The 26620-nt window shown below is 40.5% G+C and overlaps 1 protein-coding gene and 1 long non-coding RNA gene across 5 annotated transcripts in view; one reads left to right on the top strand and one right to left on the bottom strand.

Annotated features, from left to right (window-relative positions):
* Positions 1-344: 344 nt before the first annotated feature.
* LOC140849943 (uncharacterized) overlaps positions 345-26620 on the bottom strand; it is a 162913-nt gene continuing 136637 nt past the window's right edge. The window contains exons 5-6 of the long non-coding RNA XR_012132398.1: positions 10576-12424; positions 345-675 (exon numbers count right to left, since the gene is read on the bottom strand). This is a non-coding gene — a long non-coding RNA (uncharacterized lncRNA). The remainder of the gene's footprint in view (positions 676-10575; positions 12425-26620) is intronic.
* The window catches only part of LAMB4 (laminin subunit beta 4), a 125101-nt gene continuing 109959 nt past the window's right edge, over positions 11479-26620 (top strand). For all 4 annotated transcript variants that reach the window (XM_073239025.1, XM_073239027.1, XM_073239024.1 and 1 more), the window contains exons 1-2: positions 11479-11571; positions 16866-16925. The gene's annotated coding sequence lies outside the window, so the exon portion shown is untranslated. The remainder of the gene's footprint in view (positions 11572-16865; positions 16926-26620) is intronic.

The raw sequence follows: 26620 nt of genomic DNA, 5'->3' as shown, positions 1-26620 counted from the left end.
AGGGAGAAGGACGACAAGAGCGATGTCATGATGTATTAGTTTGCTAAAGCTTCCGTAACAAGTACCACAGACTGAGTGGCTTACACGATAGAAGTGTATGTCTCACAGTTCTGGGAGCTGGAAGTCCAAGATCAAGGTGTTAGCGGGCCATGCTTCCTCTAAGGGCTCTAGGGAAGAATGTGTTCCAGGCAGCTCTCCTAGCCTCTGGCGGCCCTTTGGCCTGTGGCAGCATGACTCCAGCTTTCACATGGTGTTCTCCCTCTGTGCATGTCTGCAGGTCCGAGTTTCCTCTTTTTATAAGGACACCAGTCATACTGGATTAGGGATCCACCATCTCCAGGATGACCTTATCTTTATTAGTTACATCTGCAATGACCCCATTCCCAAATAAGGTCACATTCTGAAGTACTTGGGGCTAGGACTTCAACAAAGGTATTTGGTGGAGAGGAGGACACAATTCAATCCATAAACACGTGGATAAAAGGGAATTTAATCCTGCCAATGCCGACACCTCCTGTTGCTTCCACAATGTACTAGATGTATGAGGGCTGCCAAGTGAATAGAAAGAGTCACTGCCTTCAAGGGACTGACATCTGTGCCTTGGCTTGTAGGTTGAGGTGGCATCAAATTCCACATGGTCTCCAAATTCCTAGGTCATCTAAGTGATGACAAATCCTGTAACAAGACAAAGTGAGCAATCTTCAATCCATTCCAGAAAACTGGGAAAGAGAAACAGATTCAGGCAAGACTTTATGGCAGTGTTGAGGGCACTTGAAACAGTTCACTGCTTAGCTCCTTAAAATTGCTTAGTTTTCTGCAAATCTTAACCATATTTTCATTCCGTAAGTCATTAAAATGACTTAAGTCCTATATTAATTATTGAACTTCATCCCTTGGCTGTTATCACCAATAGTGTTTTCTGAAAGTGAGTATTGAGAGCAGTAGAAAGAACTGCCAGAAAAAAACAAAATGGGACTCTGGGGAGTGTTCAGCTCAAACAGTGATACAGGATGCCACAGAAGTAAGGGAGAGGTTCCTCACATGGCCAGGACAAAGCAGAGACACCACAGAATTAATGGACATGGAGAGACAAGTACGGGAGGCTTGGAAAACCATAGATAAGTAGTTAAGTGGAAAGTAATGGGAAAGGTACTCCCAGAAGTTGTGCAGCCTGCCCCAGCCCTGCCCATGTTGGGATGTCAATTAAAGCTGGCCTATCTTCCAAAGGCTTTTAAACCTGTGCCCTTAGCCAGGCACATTCCCCTTCACAGAGCTTATCCACCTGTGAAAGGCCAGGACAACCTAGTCTTCACTACTTCTGCCTCCACTGCTTCCTTGCTATAGCATTTAATTTCAGGGGAATTAAAACAAATGATTTCTGTCATTGTGTTTTACAAATATGTTGGTTCTTGTTGCTTTAACTGAAAAAAAAATAATAGGTTGATAGCCAATTATTAAATACTCCAAATGTTGAGATATTCAGATGCTATTATTATCCAGCATATGATAAGAGAAGCATTCATTCAACACTGAATGCCCATTATGTGCTAGGTGTAGTGTATGAGATGCTGGGAAAGCAAAAGTGAGCAAGACACAGCCCATGTCCTCAAGGGATTTATAAGCTAGGTATGAACACATAAAGGAGAGTCAACAATCATAACACATGCAACTACTATGGTAGACACACCTACAGGGTGATCTATGTACCCAGTGGGGGACCTGCCCAGACTGGCGCACATACCCCAGGAAGTGCCCTGGGGGAGATGCTGAGACAGCAGTGGCACCAAGTAGGTTATGGGAGTCTTAGTCCATCCAGGCCGCTGTAACAGAGCACCAAAGACCATGTGACTTTTCAACAATACAAATTCATTTTTCACACTTCTGGAGGCTGGAAATCCAAGATAAGGGTGCCAGTCTGGTCAGGTTCAAGTGAAAACACTCTTCCCTATGGCAGACTACCAGCTTTTTTCTGTGTCCTCACAATAGAAAGGAGCATTGGAAGGGGCAAGAAAACTCTGGGGGGTCTCTTATAAAGGCCCTAATTCCATTCATGAAGGTTCAGGCCTCATGATCTAAGCACCTCTCAAAGGCCCTACCTCCTATTATCTTTGGGGTTAGAGTTTCAACATATGCATTTTGGGGGACCCACACATGTATGTCCTATAGCAATGGCTTAACAAACGTTTTCTGGGAAGGGCCAACTAGTAATTATTTTGGCTTTGCAGATGGCATTGTTAAAAAACAAAATTCAACCAAGTAAATTTAAAGATCTAATTGAACTGATTAAGTGATTCATCATTTGGGCAGCATCCCATCTAGTAAGCAGAGAGATGCTCTGTTGAACTGCAGAAAAGGAAAAGTTTTTAAAGGTAGAAAGTTGAAAAAGGGAAATGATTAGCAGAGAATCCATTCTTTTGGAGAAGGTCACCCTCCTAAGGAGAACAGAAAGAGTCTATCAGTAAATTTCCTGGTAAGAACCAGGAAATTCCATGTTGACCGATTCCTGGAGACTGAAATTGCAGGTAAGTTAAATATTAAGTCTTGGTTTGCTGACATAGGGCCATTAACATGAGTGACTCCATTTTTGGGCCTGTGGTTCTCTTCTTAACAGTATGTTCTCTTTCACAACTCTCCTCTACTCTGACATTGTAGTGTAGACACTGCAGCTATAAACAATATGTGCACAAGTCAACAGGGGTATTTCTAGTATACTTTATTTATGAACCCTAAAATATGCATTACATCTCATTGCCCAGTGTCACAAAATATTATTACTGTTTTTATTTTTTTTAACCTTTAAAATGTAAAAGCCAGTCTTTACTTGTAGTCTATTACAAAAGCAGCTGGTAGGACAGAGAGGGCCTAAGGTTTGGAGATTTCTGATCCCTCAACTAGAGAAATGAGCAAAGCATTACATGAAGAGGAAATAGCTCATGAGAAGGCACACAGGCACATTCAGGAACCAACAACAGTTGTTAAAAGATTACTTTTTTTAAGGTAAAATGATGACTCTCATACAAATATAGAACATATGACAAGGATTTTTTTAACTCAATGTGGGAACCAGTAAAAGTTATAACCAGTAAAATTTTTCAAAGGAAAAATTTTAAAACACATATAAGCCATCAGAAATGCTGAGATCAATTGGTCAATATAAGGCAATATAAAGCAACAGTTTGCATCTCTTGGACAAGAACTATTTGCATTACTATCATATTCTAAGACTTACAGGGTTGTAAATAGCTCAGATACTCTGATACAGAGATAACCAGGAAGGATCCACTACATGGGACACCAGTAATTTTTTTCTCATTTTAAAGATTTTCACAGTTTTTCCTCACACAGTTCAGTGTGATTGGAGGGAAGAGCTCTGGGAGGATTGGTTTTGTTCTATTTTGTTTCCCAGAATGTTCCAGAGCTGGCTGAATTTAATTTAGAAAGTTTGGCTATCAACATTCAGGTTTAAGGCACATGATAGTTGTGATAGTTACTGTGATAAGCTAGTCTTTATTCTACTTCCTCTGCGTCCTTGTTATATCAGTTCATTCCTGGGGATTAAAGGAAATATTTGTAACTGCATAACTATGAGCAACTTGCTTAATTCCTCTGTGCCTCAGTTTCCTCATGTGTAAAATGAGAATAACTTAGTACCTACCACATAGGGTTGATGTGTAATTAAGTGATTTAGTATGCCTAATTCTCCTACAAAACACTCCACTCCTTTTCCTCTGGATTCATCAAAACCCTAATGTGTGCTAGTGTGACACTGCCACAAAGCCACCACACCAAGGAACAAGAAAAACATGGCCATCCACTACAGGTGGTTAGAGTCAGATAGATGGACATGGCTGGGGACCACCATGTGGCTTTAGCTGAGTCATTTCACTCTCTAAATTTTAGTTTCCTAATCTTGAAGGTGAAGAGAACTCGAGCTGGAGAAAGATGGTGCCATGACAAGTGAGGCAGAAACCTTCTCCCAAACTATGTAGAACACAAAATACAGCAAATACAACTAATCCTGAAAGAGCAACCAGAGGATGGCAGAACAGACTGCCTACATCTGGGAAAAAGAGAAGACCTCAAGAAAAAGGGCAAAGTAGCAAAGCTGTTATCTGGCAGGAACAAGCTCTCACCCGACCCCAGCCCACAGGCAGGAGGAAGACAAACAGAATGGGGAGTGAATAGAAGCCCAGGACTGCTAAACAACCAGCCCTGGAAATCTGCTCCAGGAGCATGAACCCACATTACATGGTGCTCTGGAGATTATTAGTGGAATTGTAAAGCAAAGACTGGAGGAATACTGGGAGAGACTGAGATTCCAGCCACTTGTGGAGACCATGTATGCACAACTGGACACCTGGGATGAAAGAAATTGAATTGGTAATCAAAAAACTACCTAAGAAGAAAACCCTGTACCAGATGGTTTCACTACTGAATTTTATCAAACATTTAGAGAAGACATAATACCCATCCTCCTTAAAGTTTTCCAGAAGGAAAAAGAGGGAATACTTCCAAACTCATTCTATGAGGACAGCATCATTCTAATACCAAAACCAGACAAAGACACCACAAAAAAAAATTACAGACCAATATCCCTGATGAACATAGTTGCAAAAATGCTCAACAAAATATAAGCAAATCGAATTCAAAAATACATAAAAAATAATCCATCATGATCAAGTAGAATTTATTCCAGGGATGCAAGGGTGGCATAATATTTGAAAATCCATCAACATCATACACCACATCAAAAAAAGAAGGACAAAAACCATATGATCATCTCCATAGATGCTGAAAAAGCACTCCACAAAATTCAACACCCATTCATGATAAAAAAAAAAAACTCTCAACAAAATGGATATACAGGGCAAGTACCTCAACATAATAAAAGCCATATATGACAAACCCACAGCCAACATCATACTTAACAGCAAGAAGCTAAAAGCTTCTTTAAGATTGGGAACAAGATAAAGATGCTCACTCTCTCCATTCTTATTCAACATAGTGCTGGACATCCTAGGCCAGCAGCCACACAACACAAAGAAATAAAAGCCATCCAGATTGGCAAGGAAGAAGTTAAACTGTCCCTGTTTGCAGATGACATGATATTGTACATAAAAAACCCTAAAGAATCCACTCCAAAACTACTAGATCTAATATCTGAATTACACAAAGTTGGAGAATTAGTTAACAAAACTAATACACAGAAATCTGTTGCATTCCTATACACTAATGATGAACTAGCAGAAAGAGAAATCAGGAAAACAGTTCCATTCACAATTGTATCAAAAGAATAAAATACCTAGCAATAAATCTAACTAAGGAAGTGAAAGACCTATACCCTGAAAACTACAAGACACTCTTAAGATAAATTAAAGAGGACACTAATAAATGTAAACTCATCCCATGCTCTTGGGTAGGAAGAATTAATATTTTCAAAATGGCCATCCTGCCTAAAACAATCTGCAGATTCAAAGCAATTCCTATCAAAATACCAACAGCATTCTTCAACAAACTAGAACAAATGGTTCTAAAATTCATATGGAACCACAAAAGACCCCAAATAGCCAAAACAGTACTGAGAAGGAAGAATAAAGCTGAGGGTACTATGCTTCATGACTTTAAGCTCTACTACAAAGCCACAGTAATCAAGACAATTTGAAACTGGCACAAGAACAGACCCATAGATCAATGGAACAGAATAGAGAGCCCAGATATAAACCCAAGCATATAAAGTCAGTTAATATATGATAAAGGAGCCATGGACATACAATGGGGAAATGACAGCCTCTTCAACAAATGGTGTTGGCAAACTGGACAGCTACATGCAAGAGAATGAAACTGGAGTATTGCCTATCCCCATACACAAAAGTAAACTTGTAATGGATCAAAGACCTGAATGTAAGTCATGAAACCATAAAACTCTTAGAAGAAAACATAGGCAAAAATCTGAATATAAACATGAGCAACTTTTTCCTGAATGCATCTCCTTGGGCAAGGGAAACAAAAGCAAAAATGAACACATGGGACTACATCAAGTTAAATATCTTCTGTACAGCAAAGGACACCATCAGCAGAACAAAAAGTCATCCTACAGTATGGGAGAATATATCTGTAAATGACATATCCGACAAGGGGTTAACATCCAAAATATATAAAGAACTCACACACCTCAACACCCAAAAGGCAAATTATCCTATTAAAAAATAGGCAGAGGATATGAACAGAGAATTCTCCAAAGAAGAAATTCAAATGGACAACAGACACATGAAAAGATGCTCCACATCACTAATTATCAGGGTAAATGGACTGGATGTACCAATCAAAAGACATAGAGTTATGGAATGGATAAAAAAATAAGACCCATCTATAGGCTGCCTACAAGAGTCTCACTTCAAACCCAAAGACATACACAGACTAAAAGTGAAGGGATAGAAAAGATATTTCATGCAAATAATAGGGAGAAAAAAGCAGAGTAGCCGTACTTGTATCAGACAAAATAAATTTCAAAACAAAGAAAGTAACAAGAGACAAACAAGGACATTGCATAATGATAAAGGAGTCAGTCCAACAAGAGGATATAACCATTATAAATATCTATGCCCCAATATAAGAGCACCTAAATATCTGAAACAAATACTAACAGAATTAAAGGGGGAAATAGAGTACAATACATTCATTTTAGGAGACTTCAACACACCACTCATACCAAAAGACAGATCAACCAGACAGAAAAATAAGTAAGGAGACAGAGGCACTGAACAACACTTTAGAACAAATGGACTAACAATCATCTACAGAACACTCCAACCAAAAGCACCAGGATACACATTCTTCTCAAGTGTACATGGAACATTTTCCAGAATTGATCACATAGTAGGCCATAGAAAGAGCCTCAGTAAATTAAAAAAGATTGAAATTGTGCCAGTTAGCTTCTCAGACCACAAACCTATGAAACTAGAAACAAATTAAGCAAAGAAAGTAAAAGCCACAAACACATGGAGGCTTAACAACATGTGCCTAAATAATCAATGGATCAATGGCCAAGTTAAAACAGAGATCAAGCAATATATGGAGACAAATCAAAACAACAACTCAAAATCTCAAAACCTGTGGGAAACAGCAAAGGCAGTTCTAAGAGGAAAGTATGTAGCAATACAGGCTTACCTCAAAAAAGAACAATCCCAAATGAAGTCTAAACTCACAATTAATGAAAATAGAAAAAGAAGAACAAATGAGGCCCAAAGTGAGTAGAAAGAGGGACATAATAAAGATCAGAGCAGATATAAATAACAGAGAGAAGAATAAAACAATAGAAAGAATCAATGAAACCAGGAGCTGGTTCTTCAAGAAAATAAAATAATTAAACCCCTAGCCATATTTACCAAGAAAAAAAGCCACACACATAAACAGGATAGAAATAAGAAAGGAAAAATCACTACAGCACCACAGAAATACAAAGAATTATTAGAGAATACTATGAAAAATTATATGCTAACAAATTGGATAAACATTTCTTCTAAAATGGACAACTTTCTAGAAAAATGTAACCTTTCAAGGCTGACCCAGAAAGAAACAGAAAGTCTGAACAGACCAATAAGCAGCAGTGAAATTGAATTGGCAATCAAAAACTACCTAAGAACAAAAGTCCTGAACCAGATGGCTTCATGGTGGAATTTCATCAAACATTTAGAGAAGACCTAATACCCATCCTCCTTAAAGTTTTCCAAAAAGTAGAAGAGGAGGGAATATTTCCAAACTCATTCTAATGAGGCCAGCATCACTCTAATACCAAGACCAGACAGACACCACAAAAAAAGAAAATTACAGACCAATATCCCTTATGAACATAGATGCAAAAATACTCAACAAAATATTAGCAAATTGAATTCAAAAATACATCAAAAAGATCATCCATCATGACTAAGTGGGATTTATTCCAGGGATGCAAGGATGCTAAAATATTCAAAAATCAATCAACATCATATACCACATCAACAAAAAGGACAAAAACTACATGATCATCTCCACAGATTATGAAAAAGCATTTGACAAAATTCAACATCCATTCATGATAAAAACTCTCAACATAATGGGTATAGAGGACAAGTACCTCAACATAATAAAGGCCATATATGACAAACCCACAGCCAACATCTTACTTAACAGTGAAAAACTGAAAGCTCTTCCTCAAAGTAGGGAACAAGATAAGGATGCCCACTCTCACCACTTTTATTCAACATGGTACTGGAGGTCCTAGCCACAGTAGTCAGTCAACACAGAGAAATAAAAGGCATCCAGATTGGTAAGGAAAATGTTAAACTTACTGTTTGCAAATAACATTGTATTGTACCTAAAAAAGCCTAAAGAATTCACCAAAAACTACTAGAATAATAACTGAATTCAGCAAAGTTGCAGGATACACAATTAAGACTCAGAAATATGTTACATTCCTGTATACTAATGATGAACTAACAGAAGGATAAACCAGGAGAACAATTCCATTTACAATTGCATCAAAAAGAATAAAATACCTAGGAGTAAACCTAATCAAGGAGGTAAAAGACCTATACCCTGCAAACTACAAGACACTCATGAGACAAAGAAGACACCAATAAATGTGAATCTATCCCATGCTCATAAATAGAGAAAATTAATATTGTCAAAAAGGCCATCCTACCTAAAGCAATCTATAGATTCAATGCAATCCCTATAAAATACCAACAGCTTTCTTCAATGAACCAAACCAAACAAATAGTTCTAAAATCCATATGGAACTACAAAAGACCCTGAATAGCCAAAGCAATACTGAAAAGAAAGAACAAAGCTGGAGGTATTACACTCCCTAACTTTAACTACAAAGTCACGTAATAATTTGATATTGGCACAGAATCAGACCCATAGATCAATGGAACAGAATAGACAGCCCAGATATAAACCCACACATATTTGGCCAATTAATATACAATAAAGGAGCCATGGATATAAAGTGGGGAAATGACAGCCTCTTCAACAAATGGTGTTAGCAAGACTGGACAGCTACATGTAAGAGAATGAAACTGGATTAGTGTCTAACTCTATACACAAAAGTAAACTCGAAATGGATCAAAGGCCTGAATGTAAATCATGAAACTATAAAACTCACAGAAGAAAACAGGCAAAAATCTCTTGAATATAAACATGAGGAACTTTTTCATGAACACATTTCAGGCAAGGGAAACAAAAACAAAAACGAACAAATGGGACTATATCCAGCTAAAAAGCTCTGTACAGCAAGGGACACCATCAGCAGAACAAAAAGTCATCCTACAGTATGGGAGAATGTATTCATAAGAGACTTACCAGATAAGGGGTAAACATCCAAAATACATAAAGAACTCACATGCCTCAACACCCCAAAAACAAATAATCCTATTAAAAAATGGGCAGAGTATCTAAACAGACATTTCTGCAAAGAAGAAATTTGAATGGGAAACAAGCACATGAAAAGATGCTCCACATCATTACTCATCAGGGATATGCAAATTAAAACCACAATAAGGTATCACTTCAGACCAGTTAGGACAGCTAACATCCAAAAGACAAGCAACAACAAATTGTGGTGAGGATGTGGATAAAGGGGAACCCTCCTATCCTGTTGGTGGGAATGTAAAGTAGTTCAACTGTTGTGGAAAGCAATATGAAGGTTTCTCAAAAACCTAAAACTAAAAATAACATTTGACCCAGTAATTCCCCTCCTAGGAATTTACCCAAAGAAAACAAGTTCTCAGATTCAAAAAGACATATGCACTCCTATGTTTATTGCAGCACTGTTTACAATAGCCAAGATATGGAAGCAACCTGAATGTCCATCAGTAGATGAATGGATAAAAAGATGTGGTGTATATACACAGTGGAATATTATTCAGCCATAAAAAAAGAAATCACCATTTGCAGCAGCGTGTATGGAGCTGGAGGATATTTTGCTCAGTGACATAAGTCAGGTGGAGAAAGACAAGTACCAAATGATTTCACTCATTTGTGGAGCAATGAAGCAAAACTGAAGGAACAAAACAGCAGTAGACTCACAGACTCCAAGAAGGGACTAGCGGTTATTAAAGGGAAGGAGCTGGGGAGGGAAGGAGAAGGGGATTATGGGGCACTATAATTCACAGTCACAATGTAGGTAGGTCACAGGGAAGGCAGTACAGCACGGAGAAGACAAGTAGTGCTCTGTAACATCTTACTACACTGACAGGACTGTAATGGAGTTGTGGAGTGGATTGGTAATATGGGTGAATGTTGAAACCATAATGTTCATGTGAAATGTTCATAAGCTTGTATATCAATACCTTAATTTTAAAAAATAAATAAAACATTAATGCAAAAAAAAACTCTACTTATTCATGACTGTTAACAACTTTGCATAAAAATGACACAGCTTCTACACTTTATCAACAATGTAAAATTTGGTGATTTTTAGCACTTTTCTGTAAGTATTGAATGCTTTTAAAATTTCTGATAGGAATTATGGAAAGTCATCAATGGCCTTGAGTCCCCCAACTCTCTCTTAAATGCCCTGTGAACTTCCCCTACCTCAGGCTGGTAACTAGAACACTCTAAGGCAGATTCTGAGGTGAGAGATGCCAGGCTTAGCTCAGGCCCAGGTCACCACGTGCTGTATGGATCTTTCCATCTTCCTCTGTAGGGAGAGAAACTGGGAAAGTTGGTTATAAAAGAAACCAAAGGCTAAGTCTACTAGGATTCTCTCCAGCTGCCAATGGGCTATCTGCCCCGGGTCATCCTGAGGGAACAGAGCAGTTGACACCAGTCCTGTCAGGGCAGTTTTGGGTTGTCCTCACTGCCTAAGGACCTTGTAGGAGGCCTACGCCCATCTGGCCGTTCAGAGCTTTGGCAGCATGTATCCGCCACATTAAACATTGTGATCTTAGCTTCATTCAGGTTCATGGAGCCTTATTAAAAGGTGATGAGCTGTCTCAGTGTCTCCTGACAATTAGTAATCCTCCACACGTCCCGTCAGGACTTGCAAGCTTCCTGTACGCAATGAAGACTTCTTCACCCTCGTGAAGTCTTGAGTCTGGGCAAGTCCCCGTCGGTGCTGCTTCCTCAGCCCTGCCATTCAGTGGGCCACCAAGGGGAAAGGCAGGCGAGGTCACAGACAGACGGGGCTCACCAAGCAATTCTGGCTGAGCTAAGGCTACACCAAAGGATTTCTTCCCGGGCTGCCTTCCCAGGAAATACCATTCTAGGCATATGAAATGTTCACTTCTTTTACCATATTTAGCTTGTGCTCAACTGAAAGCATTGAATTCTACCCTTGAAACAAGCGGATTATGGACATTATACGTAATGGAATTTGGCTGTTTTGAAAGCTTGGTAACTGAAGTGATAGGGCTCCACACTGCTGAGTCTGGGATTTGCTCCTGCCCATCTCTGTTTCTGAGAGACGACGGCAACAATGAGAGAATGAGAATAAGAGTGGAAGTGATCTGGAAAGACGTTCACAGAGAGACTGCAGGCTTTCAGATGACTTTTATTTTCTTCATACTTCTTTATATCATCTGGTTTGAGGTAAATAAGCATGTATTATTTTTCAGGAAAAGCCCTAAATCTGTTTTGTTTTTGGAAAAGAAAACAAAAGAAGCTAAGACCTTTGTTTAAGAAGGGCTGTATGAAGAGGCTGCTTCTGATGAACTGATAGACTGAGCTTTTTGTTCAGTGGGCAAATTATTTTTCTTGAAAATACCTCCTGTCTAACAACATGCCCACTCTCACCTTAATCTCAAGAGGTAAATATTTAAGCCATTCTGAGACAATGGCAGATGCTCTAAGAATATGGCATCACTTTATAGGAAAATAGCCCATATCCACCTATATATACATGGTTGTTTGTTTGAAAGCAGGTTTCTAAATGTGAACGTCACTTCAATTTTCATTATAAAACTGGAGATACATGTATCAGGGGAAAAACCCTCAAGATATAATCACCCAACAGTTCAAACCTTTTTAATTTACATATTCCAAAAGAAAAAATACTTTTATGGAACTCCAGTGTTTGAAATAAGCTTAAAATATGCACAAATATCTAGTGTCTAGGGTTTTATGTTTTGTACAATAGTTTAAAAGACTACAGGGGAAAATACTATTAGATTAATAAAACATCACAAGCTGATCAAATGAAAACACTGAAAAAAGTCACTTCACTTTCACTTAAACCCACGGATGAAGTGGCTTCCTGAACAGCAAATGCTTCTCTTTGGTCTCCTACCACCTGATGCTTTGTGGAACTTGCTGGTTTGTATAAAGAAATGAAACGAGTTAGTTCAGTGAGCGTCCTTTATGCTTTCTCCTGGAAGTGGAAAAGGCATGATTCCAGTCTTCTAGGAGTTTGCTTTCCAGTACCTCAAAGTGAACAATATGACCTCTAGAAAACAAAATTAAAAACAACAGAGGCATCAATTTAAAATACAACAATATATAAAAGCACAGTTAAATCATAAGAACCTTTGAAAAACTGAAAGAGCTAAAAGTCTATAAAATTAATGTTTGAGAAACATTTCTTGAATCTATTCTGTAATCTTCCAAAGCTATGTAAAAAATGCATAGTTTTGGTTTTGTTTATAACCATTAATCTTCCAGGAGGGTTTTCTCCATGCACTTGTAGGAATCTTGAATATGTCTTTTCAAGCAACCAACAGACTTACCCACTGAAAATGCATAGATTTGAAATGGATACTTTGATATATGGACAGGTGAGTTAAATTTAAGACTCTGCCTTAGTTTCACTTCTGTCTTATAAACCTTTGTAGGGAATGGAATTCCAAACCATATCGATTCTCAAACCACTTAAATCTACAATTTCTGCAATGATTATACCTGACAAATCACAAGGTAAACAGAAGATGTGTGAGACACTTAAGATGATCCTGAGTCTGTTGGGACTTGACAGAGTATTGAGAACCAAAAAGAGTGCTTTTCCCCTGGTCCCCTGTAGGGTGGGCTCAGCATCTCTCATTTCTAAGAAACAAAGCCCCCTAATTCGGCACATTTGAGGCTGATAAGTATCAAGCTTCCCGAAAATGACAACTGAAGCATGAACTTAAAAAATATCCCTGCAGTATCTCTGGCAATTAAAATTGGCTTTAGAGAAAATGAGGTACAGGAGAGGAAAACAAAGATCTAAAAGGTGGAAAAAAATGAAAGGAGAATTACATTTTGTGAAGAAAGGCAGACAGTGATTTAAAAGAGAAATCACAGTTAAATTACCATAGGGCCTTAGTAGGGCATGAGGAGAATTTTCTACCTGTTCTAAGTTATCAGACACTAGAAAAGACTGTCACTCTTTTGTCTTGAACATTTCTCTCCCTGGACTTCCCCTTTGATTACTATCCCATGTCATCCACTCTTTTGGGTGATTTATGATGCCTCAGGAAAGCTGACCAAAGCAGTTCAGGCCACATGACCCCAAATACTGGAATAGAAGTTCTAAATCTAAATTCAGGGATTTAGTTTTTCTGATGTAGATTTCTTCATATAATTTTGTTAGCAGTTTCTGCAATTTAATGTCAGCTTATTCAAAAATAAAGTGCCTACTGTGTGCATTGCACCAAGCTTGACATTTGGGGGTCATGTGATATATTTTATTTCCTTATGAGAATCCATGAGACTTTCAGTACTGAGGATCTGTGTGCACTATGGCAGAGCCACGGGAGGAGCCTGACATGAGGTGGCCCCACCCCAAAGGAGATGACAAAACACCGGGTTCCCAGTGAAAAGAGAGGGCTTGAGGTTGGTACAGTAAAGGCAGACTCCTGACTCGAAAGAAAGGTTCCCTGAACAGAAACCCAGTCCTGCAGAATGGGCCAACACAGATAGAAGGGAGATCTGCATGGTGGGTGAGGAATGCTTGCCCAAAAACACCCCTGTGGGCACTAGAATACTCTGTGTGGAAGCATGAGCGCTGGACCTTGAGTCTGGTGATGATGAAGACCAGAGGGCACAAAGAGTTTACCTGCCAGAACTGAGCTGTTGGCTTCTGGGCACAGGAAGCATGAGCTGTGCAGCCACTGGAGTCTGAGGAAGAGCAGTAAGGAGGGGTCTTCTCTGTGGTCCTTGGCATCACACTGCGCAGAGTAATTAAGGGGAGGCTGACACCAACATCCTACTGCAATAGAAAGCCTGTCATTCTATCAAATACTGCTAAAGAAGTAGGAACAGCCAGCTCTGTTTGGAGGGGTCGAGAAAAGCTTTACAAAAGATGAAAGCTAAAGGAAAAATGGATGAGGGAGAAGGGTGTCCCATAAAGGAGATGGGCTGTGCAAAGGCCAAAGTCATAAAAAATGTATGAGTGTCCAGGACAGAAGGAGCACAGAGCACAGCTTCACGCAGGAAGCGTGGAAGGAGCTGTTGGGGCCAGATGGCAACCATGTTTTTTTAGGCCAGCCCAAGAAAGTTGGGTCCTGTAAGTGAAAGGAGCCAGTGATGGTTTGTAAGCAGTACAGTGACAAGTGTACATCTGCGTTCTCTGGTGGCCGTGAGGAGGATGGCTCAGAATAAGCAAAGAATAGATTTAGGCAACTAGAGTCTGTTAGAAATGATGACTGCCCCAAGTAATATGTTGATGTAAGGCTATAGAAGAAAGAGTGAGTGGAGTAAAAAAGCTGACTTAACAGTATTTGGAAACTGGGGAATTTCCTTCGTAATATTATTTGATGATCTCGGAAACAGCTAAGAGTCAAATAAAAAATGTAATGTTTTAAAATGTTCTGCTTAGAGTGATTGAGGTAGCCATAACTTTGTTTCACTCAACACGCCACAAAATATTAAATTTGGTTGGTCTTAGCAAATTAGTTCAGTCAATAATATTTAGCCTTTTCCAGCCAACAGCCCCCATCCCTGCACTATTCTTGGAAAGATCTTAGGAGTAAACAGGCCAGTGAAAGAGGTAAGACCTTCTGACTAGTAATCTTAGGGGAGTAGGAATAGTGAAAATAGTGAAAATCTGGGCTGTTTCAAGCAGACAGGAACAAGGAAGGCCATGCTGTAAGGACTGAGCCTCTAGCTCTTCCCTTTGGGTGATGCTTGGACTTCCGATCTTTGCACCACAACTTCCCTCTGAAAGCACATGGGCAGTGTTCCAGGGCCACAGGCCAAGGCCCAGGGGAAGTCACTAATACTGCCCTGACCACCAGCCACACCTGTGCTGAGGGGGAGAAACCTATGAACACTGGGGGAAGCAGGGGCAGCAATAGCCATGGCTACTTGCCTGTGTATACCTGGACCCGTCAGTCGTTTAGGGAGGCCAGGCTTAATTTTGATCCTGTCTTGGGGGAATAGAAGGCAGAGGGAGAAATTAAGCATTAGCTGAGGCTACTGGCTTGAACAAATGACTGGGCAAAAATGCTATTAACTGAGATGGTATGGAAATGAGGAAGATGGACAGGTTTGAACTAGAGTTCAGCTGCGAACACCATGTTTGACATGCTGGTGAGTCATCCAGAGGGATGTCAGTGGGCAGTTGGAAACATGGAGCCCAAGCTCAGGAAGTAGGTGGTGGTAGAGATAAAGAAGTGGTTTAAGGCATTAGCCTATCCAACTGAGTTGCCTGAGGAACACACACAGAAAAAGAAAGTTGATGCTCAGATGATAAAGCCCAGAGGAAACACCGACATTTAAGGGGAAGGTTGAAGAAAGGTGTTTCTGTCTCATCCCTTTGGTATATGAAAACATAAACAGCATTGCCTGGTGACTTACTGATTTATTCAAATTCATTGAAATAATGAAACCATAAAGCCTACACTCTCAATCTAGAAGGTACTTACTAGTATCTTCTATAGTACAGCCTGTACTACCAAACTGGGTAAGGGTAAAAACAGAAGTTTTACAAGGCTAGTGAATCTTCTAAGACTGACCTCTTCCAACCTGAGGATGAACACACATGTGTTGCGGGCAACAGATACAGCAAGGACTACAGAGCCCAGGCCCAGCCTTGATTCAGCCACCTGATTTTTTAATATCTTTTTTTTTCTTCAGAATGAGCCACATCTTCCCTCTGACAGATGCCAATATAAATGAGTGAAATGGGTTAATTTTGTCTTACTGTTGTATTTGTGGAGGATAGTTTACTATTCAAATTCTAGGAGCCAAAATATTCCATGGACTGTCTCTAAGTTTCATCAGACACTGGTTCTTTTCTCCCTTACTACCAGAATCTTGGTTTTTGAAGCAAAAATTGGCCGCTCAACTTTTCTTCAATAGAAGACTATTCGAGCTAGTGAATAATGAAATGTCTGTGCTTATCAACCACTCTTTTCCTGGTTGAGGGTTTACTTTGTAAAGCATTATTATTGCAAGTAGTATGTAAAATGTATTTGAATATGTCCAGACCTTTCATCCAGGTGGATTCAGAGTATCTCTCCCAAACAAACCATTCCTTACTCAGGAGGACATTGTGCCTCAGTTGCTTTTGTGAGCTCAGTGTAAGCCGGCTTTGATTCTTTGTGGATCTTTCTCCTCAGTTTCAGATTGTTGAGGCAGCTGCCAGTAACCTAGGAACTTAGCTATAAATCCGTAGGAATGTTAGTTTGTTACTGTAGCTCTGATCTCAACTCACAGCCATTGCTTTAAGAGTTTGGCACATAAATAGGAACATTTGCTGTAAAATCGAGCTCCCTTTCCTTCTGTATGCAAGGTGTGTGTGTGTGTGTCTGTGCGCGTGCAGAGAGAGAGAGAGAGAGTCAAAACCTAAGACAAGTAACCTCACAAATCACCTTTTTTGGCAGGTTTTGAAATGCCTCTGATCTTTTTTCCTGCCCTTAGGTGCCTCAGGGAAAATGTTTTTTGCTTAAATTGACTCTTGCTTTCAGGTGTGCCGTTACATGCCCTGTTTGCTGCCTGCACCTCTCAACACAGACTCTCAAATCTGGGTAAGTCTGGCTTTTTGTCTCACTGGCAAGTTGGCATTTTTTGGATAAAGTGAAAGTATCGGCAAGCTCAGAATTTGTTGAGTACGTGGGGAACCAGCATAGAGTATATCAGCTCATAAATTACAATCATTACTTTTACAGAATGATAAATAATCAGGTAACTCTTATACATAAGACATGCATGCATAACACAGAATCCAATGGGAAAATGGTGCTTAGTGCAGAGTGGATGCAGCCCATGACTTGAGTCTTTCTGTTCTTTGAAGGCAGCTTCAAATGATGTAGTATTGAACTGCACAATTTTAAATTGTGTATTAGGTGAATACTTATTTTATCATTGTGATACAACTTGTGACAGTTTTTTAGAAGTTTGAATTCTATAGAACTATCCATATCTTCAAAATAATTTTGCTAACATTTTAAGTATGTGTAAATATTAAGGAAAACATGTTGTCACTATAAACTGAAAGAAAAGCTTTATAGCTTCATATTCTGCATTCTTCACTGATGGCATTTAGGAAACACAATTGAAATAGCTGATGATTCCTGATATAATATGAAAAAAAATGTGTTACACAAATAAAAGTTAAACAAGATTTCTATGAGAACTGTCATTTTTGGGTATATAAAATAACCCATTTGAAATGTGCCAGTAAAAGAATTGAGGACAAATATAAATATATTTATTGTAATTATCCCCTGTGATACACATTACTGTAAATTTTTTTACAAAAGGGAACAGTAGAAACAGCCTTTCTTGTGAAGAGGTTGTTTGTCAAACCGATTTACACCTGTGGGTATAGGTGCTGGGCAGTTTGACGTTATAACCCTCGTGTCTTCATCTATTTCATCCAAATTGTTTTGAAGGAAAAGAGGAAACTTTGATAAGAGTTTGAGCCCAGCCTTCAAGAAAGGGCAGATGAGGTAATGTTAGTGAACAGTCAGCAAGTTAAAATCAGTTAGCCATGCCAGAAAATTAGTTCTTGTCAGTTTCATACTGTTTATTGCAACACAATATATTTTAATACCAGTGTCATCTTAAAGCATTTATTAAACCCTATTATCCAAAGAAGGGTTAATACTATGCTTATTCATCCCAGTTAACTTTTACATACATCATTTAACTCACCAGTAAATTGAGGGGGAAAAAATTTTCACATAGGCCCTATGAGGCTTCACAGATATTATCTTTGGTAAACCAACTAAAAAAATGGCACCAATTACATTTATGGCTGGACAAAATAAGACATGGATGAGATTACCACAACACCTGAAACTGTGCTCCATATGCAGCTGTGGGTTTTATAATAACTGGGTAGGTGATTTCGGACAATAGCACTTCTAAAAAGTTGCCAGACTTCCTGTAACACTCATCCGGTTTGGGGCTTAGATTACCTAAAATGGGAATCAGGAAACTGGGACTTAGACCGGAGCTGAATAATTTATGAAGTAAAGGTGGGTTGACAAAGCCCTGGCTAAGGGCCCTAAAGCCACCTGCAGGGCTTCTCAAGCTTAGCACTACTGATGCTGTGAACAGGTAATTCCTTTTTCTGGGGATGAGGCTGTCCCAAGCACTGTAGGATACTCATTTAGCGCACCCCTGGCCTCTGCCCACCAGGTGTCAGTAGCATCCCCACCCCTATTGTGCAGCCAGAAACATCTGCAGACACTGCGAAATGTTCTCTGCCGGCAAACCAACATGTTGAGAACCATTGCACAATCCAGATGCAGGAGAGCTGATGTGGGCCCAAGCATGCGCATCAAGGATCAGCCACAACCCATCCTCCCTGAGAAGGAGGGAGAGGATTGTTTCAGGAGGTAACACTGACTGAGAGGAGATACACGGCATTGATTAATCCGTAGGTAACAGGAAGTCGAGTCCACTTGCAAGGTGACACAGAGAAATAAGAAAATTGGGGATGACTTAAGCCCATTTACTACCTTTTATTGTATCATTTCAGGGAGAATATTTTTAATAGCTTGAGTTAACCATAGTTCACTCACCTCTTCATTCCCTGTGCCCCAGGGATTTCACAGATAGCTGGATTAAAGGATTTTAAACCTCAATGTTGGAGTTCCTTTGGGCCAGTCCTATTATTTGGGTGGAGTAAAGGAAGCTGGGGACCCCAGCACATTGTCCACCCATCATGCCACTGGAACTCATAGTGTGAATGCTTTGGGCCAGTTCTTCTGACCTGAAAGCTATAAATCCTTCATAGGATGTGGCTCAGGATTGTTTCACTAAGCACAAAGTTCTTAGATCAGCTCTAAATGGAGACAAGGACTGGGAATGAATGGCCTCCCTTAGAGTTTCTCCCAACTGTGATATAAAAAAAATTTAGGACTATTGATAGATGATTACATCATAGCCCTCTTTACCTCCCAAGTGCTTCTCATTGCAGTATGTAAATCTTCAGATTTTAAGTCAGCACTGGTTTCTCCCTGGACTCTAGAAAGCAAAAAAAGGAAATACAGAAATGGGGAGAAAGTCAAGAATTATAAGGCTGTTGGGGAAGAGGCAGGAAAATGTTCAGCACTGGGGAACACCCGGGATTGGCAGTTGATGTGGGGATTTTGAAACTGAGGCCAGAGCAGGCCCAGCAGGGACCTCCAGGGCACAGCAGAGGCCTTCAGGTGAGGCCCATGCAGGGAGTTAGTGGCAGACCAGTAAATGAAACTCAGGCTAGAATGCTGTGCACGCACTTAGTGCCAAGCTTAGAGACCTGTGTGTTTTAGTACCAGAAATGCAAACTAAAGGAAGTCAAGCCAACAACTCTCTCTGCTGTTTTTCTAAGTACTTTCAGGGACAAATAGATGAATGCTTGCTTCATGTGCTTACAATCTATTAGGAAGATTTAGACAAGGTCATTTTTTTAAAGCAGAATGTTTCCATTCCTAGGTAATTACCCAAGAGATATAATATACAAGAGGATATAAAATATGTATCCATACAAAATCTTGTACATAAATGTTCAGCACAGCATTATTCATAATAGCCAAAAAGAGGGAAAACTCCAAATGTCCATTAACTACTGAATGGATAAACAGAGGGTGGTGTATCCATATAGTGGAATATTACTCGGCAATAAAAAGGAATGCAGTGCTGATACCTGCTGCAACATGAATGAACCTCAGGCAGAGACAGGTGGGGTCTGACTACTGGGGCTGCTCTGGCCTCAGTTTCAAAATCCCCATGGCCTGGGATTTCTTGTTAGGGGAAATGTTCTGAAGTTAGATAGCAGTGATGGTTGGATGGTTGCAGAACTCTGTGAATATATTAAAAACCACTTTAGGGGCACATGTTATGGTATATGAATTAGTAAAGCTGTCATCAAAAAAGTAATAAAGAGCAGAATATACTTTATACCTTAAAGAGGTATTAAAGCTGTGGAAATAAGAATATCCCCACTCAGAGAGATGAGCAGTTTCATAGGAGAGACCTCATATATGAAAGAAAAGTCTCTTCTGTTTTCTCCCTAGTAGCTTATCAACAATATCAAAGGCTTCCATACTAACGGGAAAACCATTTTTGGATATTGTGGGGCTAGAAAAAAAGCCGTTCACTGAGTGAGCTCTAAAAGGAGTGTACACATTCAGACAGGAATGTATCTAGGAAAGACAAGGCCCAGTGAAAGGCTCTACTCACCCCAACGCCATAGCCTGGACCTGCAGGTCTCAGTGGGGGACACTCAGAGCACACAGGCAGCTGGGATACACCCAGCAGCAAGTGGGCTCTCATGGAGGGCTTGCTGCAGCCCCAGCTTTGATCCTCATGATGTGGACTCACTTAGGACAGTAGTTCTCAGAGCTGAGCATATATCAGACTGGAGGGCTTGTAAAAGCACAGTGCTGGGCCTGTCCTTAGTTGCTGACTCAATAGGTCCTGGGCTGGGGCCTGATAATTGCATTTCTAACACGTTCCCAGGTGACATTGATGCTGCCGATCCAGTAGGGTGGCCAGCATTTGGGTTTGCCCAGAACTCCAGGGGATTCCCAGGACCTGGGGACTTTCAGTGCTAAAACCAGAAAAGTCCCAAGCAAACTAGGATGAATTGGCCACCTTATTAAGTCCATGAGCTGTACTTTGAGAAGCGCTGTTGAAGAAGGTAAGATCAAATTTAGATTTGAAGGGTGGGAGAAGGAAGAATCAAGGGTAAACCCTCAAATTTCTGGCCTAAGCCAGTTGGTCCCTGGTAATGCTAGTGGGTCCCAGACTTCACTGCACATTGGAATCCCATGGAATCTAAAAAGTAGTGAGGCCAGGATACCACCCCTAGACTCGATTTAATTGGTATGAAATGTTACCCCGGGCAGCAACAGCAAAGTTTAGGAACCACTGGGCTATGCTGTTCTTTTAGAATGGAATCCAGGTGGGGAGTAGGTTTATGGGGGCCAATTAATGAGCTTTAGGGGTTCATGAGCCATCAGTGGTGGTTCTCAATCCTGGCTATAAATTAGAATCCCCCAGGGAGCTTGTTGTCACATTGACCCCTGGGTTCCACCCAAGTGCTCTGATTGAATTGGTCTAGATTGGGCCTGAGCACTGGTAGTTTAAAAATCTCCCCAGGCACATACAATAAAATACTGTTTAGCCTTAAAAAAGAAGGAAACTCTCACACATGCTGCAACATGGATGAAACTTGAGGACATTATGCTGAGTGAAATAAGCCAGACACAAAAAAACAAATGCTGTGTGATTCTACCCTCATGTGGTGCCTAGAGTAGTCAAATGCATTGTCACAGAAAGCAGAAAGGTAGTTGCCAGGGGCTGGGGGGAGGGAGGATTTGGAGGTGTTTAATGGGTATGGAGTTTCAGCTGTTCAAGGTAAAAGGATTCTGGAGAGTGGTTGAACACAACGTTAATGCACTTCACACTATGAACTGTACGCTTTAAAATGGTTCAGATGGTAAATTTTATGTTATATGTATTTTATCATAAAATAACTAAGTATTTCTTAAAGGAAGTCGTTAAAAAATAATCTTCCCAGGTATTTCTAAGGTGCAACCAGGGCCATGCCTGCTGATCTAAGTGGAGGTTCTCAGCAGGCAGTGGCATTGATAAGCCTTGTGACTGTATCATTTCCTCACTGAGAAACTGGTGATAATTCTTAAGCAATTATTAATAAGAGAATGATGTGTATTCTAATCCTGTTTGGAATCTTCTAACTCCTCCTTCTCCTCTTCTTTGGGGCGGTCACTCAAACCCAGCTGATTTATGCTGGGAAGTTCACTTCTCTACCATGATCTTTATTATTTCTTGATGATAATTCTTGGACTGACTAATAAAATTCCCAGAAGGTGATTTCATCACAGAAATGTGATGAACTGTGATACTAAGGAAGCTTTCTTCCCCCAAAATACTCTGCAAAAGGCATTGCAGGTGAGCTTTTCTTCCTAAGATCAGCACTGTGATTCATCCCCTTTTTATGTCTGAGTCCTTAACACTCTGCCATTGCATCCCTCCCACCTTTCCAAGTAAGGGAGATTAGCCCATTGTCTGTAGTTGGGGACAGTCTTCCCCGTTTGGAATCTCCCTGTGGGTGGATTCCCCACTGGAGAGACTATTTCCTATGTAGCACTTTGATTACCTTCAGCAATCCAGGGCCTCCGTCATTTCAAGACCTGAATTGTAGGCTATTCACACTAATCATAATCTCTCTTAATTAAGTTTCTTTAGTTATACAGAGAATAAAATTTTCAACTTGGCTTATATTTCCCATCCTTACTAAAAGGATATTCATCCTTCTGCATTTCTGGACAGAATGAAGCATGTGTCCTAGAGTTATGAATTCAGGACAACATCAGGACTGGGGATTCATGATATCAGAAGTGTAGATGGGTAAATTGCCCAGCATCACTTGCCCTGATTGAGGAAAAGACAACATAACGCACCACCTAGAAAAAGTGCTCAGGTCAGATGGCTGTGTGTAAGGGACCTTCTGAAGCCTCCCCTCTGGATTCCTGCAGGTCCTCACAAGGTTTTATGAGTCATTAGTCAAAACCTGCAGAGCTCCTTTTCAGGTGGGGATGCACTGGGCTGCTTCCCAGTGAGTCATTTCCTGCAACACTAGGCATTCAATGAAGCCCAGGCTGTGTACAATTGTTCCCACAGGCTATTGGTGAAAATATAATTTGGGAGAGACTTTCAACATGGCAGTTTGATAGAAATATCAAAAGTTTTATACTCATACACATACACACACATACACACACACTTGCAGTGTATATATGTACTCTTTCTATACACATATATGTATGTGCACAGACCCCAACATACATATGCTCTGTGTAAGATAAATTCTAACCAAAATAAGCAGGCTATGAGAGGCAACAAAGGGCCAGGCAGTTTATTTGAGCGCAATCCTGGGCGATGTTCCCTGGTCTGGCTAGTTACAGGCTGGGGAAGTCATGCTCAGCAGGGCAGGCAGTGAGTTTTTAAAGAAGGTAGGGGGAGGCAGAGCTTAGATTTACAGCGGTGCGAGGATTGGCTAGCCTAAGGCACATTTTTCAGGCTGGGAGGGGGCAGCAGCCGGGGACTTTGGCACATCATCAGTGTCTGATGTGCTCACCCCTCCCTCCAGTGCCTCCAACCTTACATTCCAGCCTTTTGGTTATAATGGGCGCCGACTCACTCTGGCTACTTCTGGCTGAGGAGGGGCAGCACGGGTAGGGTTGAGGCTGGTGGGAGGCCAGAGGAAGCTTGGAGGGAAGGGGCGAGTACTGATGTACCCACATGGTCTTGTTCACATCTACTGTCTGACCTCTCTATCGGTGGCCGGAGGTTTATGTTGTCTTCATCTCTCAGGACAGATATATTTAGCATGATCACTCAGGCTTTGCCCCGTCTAGTACTGTAGTCCAGACGATGAGAGACAGACTGAGGCTTGTTCGTAGCAGGCAGCCTGGATGAAAGAATGGAAAGACGAGCATTGGGCGGGACAAGGGGGTATCTTTCTTAGTGAGAAGTAAGGTAGATAGGAGAGGTGTTTGGGGGAACTTGAGATAAGAGAGTATAAGGGACTACAGCTTCATTGATTATCTGCAAGTCTTGAACAAGCTGGTAGGCCCCTGATGGCTTCTTGACTGGAAGGATTGGAGTGTTACAGGGAGAATTAGTTGGTACCAGAAGCCTTTGGGAAAGAAGATGGTTAATGATAGGTAGGATGCCCTTGCGATGGGTTTGGGAAATAAGAAATTGGGGTCTAGAAGGAGAGGAGGATGGGTCTTTGAGGCAGATGAGGACTGGAGCATGATGGCTCGACACTACAGGAGTAGAGGTGTTTCAGACTATCGGGTTAATGCCAGTCGATGGTACAGGAGGGTCTATGGAGGGCTCAGGGCTACAACTTATACTGGCTAAGATGATGAGTGAGCTTGGTTGGGGATGACTAAGAGGCCGGGAGGTAGAGACACTAAGCTTGGAGAGGAGATCTAGAAATGAGTGGGTAAGAGGATGGCTCTCAAACGTGTAGGCTACCGGACCTGTCTCTAGAGGCTTAGAAGGGGTTCCCATGACACTCACAACCAAGACCTGGGAAGGATGTAAACACGTGTGAAAGGAAGATAAAACAGAGTAGGCAGCTTCTGTGTCCACTAAAAAGGGGATGGGCTTACCTGCTACCTACAGTGTGGCCCTGGGCTCGGCAAGGGTGATAGGGGTGTTCAAGTTTAGGCATCTTCAGTCTTTGAGTAGGCCCAGCAGGTCCAGAGGGAAGTTCTTCAGGGGGACCTGCCTCCCACCGAGACTCTGTCACAGGGGGATGACTTTCCCCAACTGGGCACTCTACTTTCCAATGACTTCTCTTACCGCAAACTGGACAGGGTTTAGTCATCTTGTTGGTCAGGTTGGGGTATCTCTTTGCCCAGTGGTCTTCTTGGCCACACTGGAAGCAGGGTCCCGGAGGCTCACGAGCTGTGGACCAGTCTTTGGTGTGATGAGACACCTGTCCTGCCGGCCGCAGGGCTGCCACGAAGGCTCAGGTTCAGGACGCTGTCCTCCTCTCATGTTCTTCATCATGGATATTAAAGACTTTAAAGGCCATGGTTACCAGGTCACAGAATGGAGTTTGGGGTCCCTCTTCTGCCTTTTTAACTTACTTCTTATGTAACTAATACTTGTTCTGGTGAAATCTAGTTCTTTACTAGTTTAGGAGTAATAAAACAGTGACTATAAATGACAAAAGACTTACAAATGACAATGGTTAAAGATCTGATGAGAGCTTACTGTAAGACAGTTGACATAAGGAAATTCGGATATTTCTTTAACACAAAACATTCAGTAACAAAGTTTAGCATTATTTTCTTTGACAGTGCTTTCTAGGTAATTAAGCAGGTAATTTTATATCAGATAAATAAGCCAAACTGGCTAAATACTTTTTCTAATAAGAAAAAAAGCTAAATTGGTTAAATACTTTCTCTAATGAGAAAAAATTCCTCTGACATGTTCCAGGGGCCCTCTGGAAAATATCAGAGTTAACTAGAGGTAAAAGCACCTTTTTGAATTTAATTTGGGGAGCTGTTAAAGTTTTTTTCTTTAAGGCATTTGTTTAAATGGAATCATAAGTTACTATGAAACAATACTTACCTATTTAACTAGAATGACAACAAAAGATTTTAAAGGCAAATACAGAAGGTTACACAGTTATTAGCAAAGCTTAGCTTTTAGTTTTTTCATATTAAAATCTTATTATCTTAGATATTCAGACAACTCATTGAGACTTTAAGCATGAGAAACTGTTTTGATAAAACACTTAGAGAACTCTTTGCAATCTTTCAACATTGAGAGCAGACTAACAGTTAAGAAAACTTTATCTTTTTAACTGAAAACAAAATTCTAATTTTGCTGTGCTGTGAACTTGATACCAAGACTCATTTGCTTTAATTTTTTTTTAGCATGACTATATTAAATTCTTCCGCAAGCTTTCTACAACTTTCCTTTTACATTCAGTGTTCTCCCTCTTTAAATAAATAGCTGTACTTTAGAACAATTACCTTCTTTTACCCTCAACAAAACAAATTTCCATTCTTTATACTTTTTCTTATTAAAACACACATCTTTTTAGCAAGTACAGATGTTTTCTTCTTCAAATAGCTTTAATTAGACCTCAAAACCATTAGGAACTTTAATTTTCAGTGAACACTGAGAAGTGGGCTATTGTAAACTATTGCACTAGCATTCTTTAGATTAACAAATTCCTGAACACACTTTATAATTCCTAACACCATGTGCTTTACAGCATAATGTCTAAGCACAAAATATGTCTACTTAACTTAGCAAAACTTTAAGATTCTACGTTACTACAAAAATTTTCAGGCTGCAGGCAGGCACACACACTGTAATACACAATCACTAAGATGTTTACTTGCTAAGCCTAGCTCACCTACTCTCAACAACCATGCCAGATTACTTACAAAACGGCAGGTGTGGGGAGGGGTGTAGGGTCAGGAGAGAAAGGAGGCAGGTCTGTGCTGGGAGGAGTCTTGTCCGTGGCTTCCAGAACCAGAGGGCAGAAGGAGTGTGTTCCGGTGGGCGAAGAGGGCAGTGAAGGCGGAAGGAGAGGGGGAGGGGGTGGTGTGGACACCGGAAGAGGAGAGGAGCAGGAAGACAGCATGGTTGAGAATGTAGTACTTTAAGATGGCAGCAACATGGGGGAGGACAAAGAACTTAAAGATGGTGGCAGAGAGGGGTGGGGGTA

This window comes from Manis javanica, chromosome 6 (assembly GCF_040802235.1).
Source record: "Manis javanica isolate MJ-LG chromosome 6, MJ_LKY, whole genome shotgun sequence".
Lineage (NCBI taxonomy): Eukaryota > Metazoa > Chordata > Mammalia > Pholidota > Manidae > Manis > Manis javanica.
The sequence above is the reverse complement of the archived record's forward strand: the minus strand, read 5'-3'. Positions and strand labels throughout refer to the sequence as shown.